The sequence below is a fragment of the Gavia stellata genome, unplaced genomic scaffold, assembly GCF_030936135.1.
Source record: "Gavia stellata isolate bGavSte3 unplaced genomic scaffold, bGavSte3.hap2 HAP2_SCAFFOLD_42, whole genome shotgun sequence".
In the NCBI taxonomy this organism is placed as follows: domain Eukaryota; kingdom Metazoa; phylum Chordata; class Aves; order Gaviiformes; family Gaviidae; genus Gavia; species Gavia stellata.
Window position 1 is genome coordinate 1,529,551 of NW_026776913.1, and position 3,322 is coordinate 1,532,872.

The following is a 3,322-nucleotide window of genomic DNA, read 5'->3' on the forward strand; positions in this document are numbered from 1 at the left end:
TGGTCTTGGCACTCATAACCTACTTTGTCAGGGAGAGGAAACAGCAAAAGTCCTCTCTCAGCAAGCCGAGGAAGTCTCCAGGTTAAGCAGCAGGTTCCTGTGGGGGACTGTAAGTGCCCTGGCATTCCCTGGCCAGGCAAAGTGACAGGATGCCGGCAGCCTGGAGGCTCCTGGGACAAGTTCCTAAGAGAGCTGCCAGGTGGGCCAACAAGGGGGATGCTCACCTGGAGGTGGTACTGGCAAACAAGGAAATATTGGGGTCCCAGGTGTCAAAGGAAGGCCAGCAGCAGAGCACAGGCTGGTGGACTCCAGAGACAAAGACTTTGATATACAGGGGGGACTGATCCAGGTGGTGCCATGGGAAGCAGCTCTGAAGGGGGAAGGAGCTCAGGAAATGTGATAGGCCTTGCAGGACAGCCTCTCCCGAGCACAAGAAAGATCTCTCTGAATACCTATGGAAAAGAAACATTCATCTGTTGGCCAGTATTGCTATGATGGCCAAGAGCTTCCTGGCTTGTATCAGAAACAGTGTGGACGGCAGGACTAGGGAAGTGATTGTCCCCCTGTAGAGAGGTGGGTGCTGGTCTCTTCTCCCAAGTGACAAGTGATAGGAGAAGAGGAAACAGCCACAAGTTGTGCCAGGGGAAGTTTAGACTGGATATTACGAAAAGTTTCTTCACCAAAAGGGCTGTCAGACACTGGAACAGGCTGCCCAAGGACGTAGTGGAGTCACCATCACTGGAGGTTTTTAAAAGACGTGTGGATGAGGCGCTGAGGGACATGGTTTAGTGGTGGACTTAGCAGGGTTAGCTTTACGGTTGGACTTGATGATCTTAAAGGTCTTTTCCAACCTAAACCATTCTATGAATCGATGATTCTATGATCCTTGTACAGAGTCCGCACATGTGCGGCGCATCAATGCCACCTTTACAGAGAAGGAAACAAGGCATTTGACCAGGTCGTTGAACCCTGGAATCGGTATGCCATGCCTCCTGAGGTTCCCGCAAGCACCTAAGCTTTTGTGCAGAGAAGTGTGAGTCCTCTTTAGGTGTCCTGCCTGTCTCCCGCCCCATGCTGTGCCTTAGGCTGTGAAGAGAATCAAAACCAACTTTATGACTCAATTAGCTTCATTTTACATGCTGAAATGCAGGGCAGATGAAGGGAGCTCTGAGCTTCCAGGCTCTCTGCCACCCAGTTAGGACTTCAGAGAATGGAAATGCAGGTAATCCTCTTGTGCCAGTGTACACCACATCATAATTTTGCCTTCCTTTGTACCTTTTCGCTAACCTGGGATCTGCCCGTTGGCTGCCTTTGGTTAAAAAAGAAACTATTCTTTTCTTCCACCTCCCCCTCCTCAAAAAAGCAGAGGAAAAAGATATGGAGCATGAATCACTTAAGGACAGTACTGTAATCTTTAAATTATAAGAAAGAGCAAAGATAGTACAACGAATTCCAAACATCCTTGAGAGCTTCCTTATTTTTACTTGTCTCCAAAGCTCAGCCTGATTAGATCTTGAAAGGACTACCTCAAATCTCTGCAACCCAAATCCCTCCAACCTTCTCTTAGCCAAGGTCTTTTAGCCCAGGACACTTCTGCCTGTCACTTCAGCACACTGTCCAATCTCTCTTTTTCAGTTGGGTGACATCAAGGTACTCCATTGCAACGCCTTCCCTAGAAATGTCTTCTCTCCATGCTGATCCCACTTGGATCATGCCATGTTATGTACGGCTCCATCCTCCTCTTGCAGAGCTCCATTGGATGGGCAGTTTTCCATTTCTTTCATGCCCATTCACCTTCACAACATTTTCTCTTGCATGCATACCACATATTGTCTGAAGCAGCACATTTATCCCCCACAGCTTCACACCTTTCCCACTGCAGGCTGAGAGATTTCTCCTCTTGGAGCAGACATTGTGCAAAACTGCTCCATATATGGAAACCCACTTCAATGCTGCATATTCATTTGGGCTAAAAAAAGGTAATAAAAATATCCCGAGCTAGTTTCTCAAAGACACATTTTCAAAGCGGCAAAGCAGATTCAATACAGAAATGCTGAGAGCCAAGTTACAAAGAGAGAAGGAAAAATAGGTGAAGACTCACAAATTTGTCTACACTGACAAATTCTCTGTCAGTCAAGAGCAAGTCCCACAGCCTGGGGGACGTTTTCATGAATTGACCCTCTGGGAAGTTTTGTTTCTTGGGCCTCTTGGCTCGAGCCTGTGACATTGACATTTCCAGGAAGAAGAAGAGTTCCAGTTCAGGTATCAAACTTTTGCCCATCCTGCCTGGAGATCCAGGAGAGTTGTGTCACACAACACCCAGTATCATAGTGAAGACAGAGGCAGTGTGAGTTGTCGTGGTTTGGACTCAAATGGAAGCTCAACTCCTGAGCTGTCAGGACCACATTGCTGCAGTTAGACAGAAGTTCCCTGACATGACTGTGCGTTCCGACCTAGTTGGCAGAGTTTTTCACAGCCCTCACTGAGAAGGGCAGGGTGTCAAGGAGAGGAGAACTCATTTCCGTTTCCCAAATCCCAGGGCAGTGCCCAAACCATCCTTCCCTTGCCCTCTGGCACCCCATTGCTTGAGATGCTAATCTGCTGGGGCTTCTCTCAGAAAACCTTCAATAATCCTTCAGGTGCTTGTGTGATTTCCCTAAGAGTATCAGTAGCTAAAAAAAAGTAGAAACCACACCAAACCAAACCCCCAACATTAATCTGCCTAAATATAATTATCTGCAGCATAGCAGTTTGCATCTCTGGTGGCCACTCTGGGCAATGCCAGTTAAATCACTATTTGCATTGTCAGCCACTATACCTCATCCTCAAGGACAAATCTACAGCAGTTCAGAGGAAAGGTGCCCTTGAAAAGTCATCTTTTGTGTCCCCCAGGAGGCACGAGCGCTGCTCATTCCCCACTCCAGAGTGGGGTAGAGGCTGGATGCCCTTCTCAGGACAGACTCCTTGCCAGGAAGCCACAGGCATGGGGGGAGCTCACCTGGTTCTTACTGGCACTTCACTCGCATCCCTTTTGGTGTATATCCTCCTTCTCTGTGTCTAATCTCCCCACACACAGGAATGACAGAGAAACAAACATTTCATAAAAACTTGTCATAAAGTCCTTGTTAGAGACAAGAAGTCCCCCCATGAAATCTGGAGGGAGCCCGGAAGATTGCCTTAAGCACCAAGAAGAGCCAAGAAGCTCAAGGCCTCTTCTGAAGTGCAGCAAATTCTTGCGACCAAGACCTGAGCCTGGAAGTGGGAAGGAATTTCTGTCTGTGGGTGGAGGAGGAACAAGTGTGTTGTGGGAGTATGTCAGGGC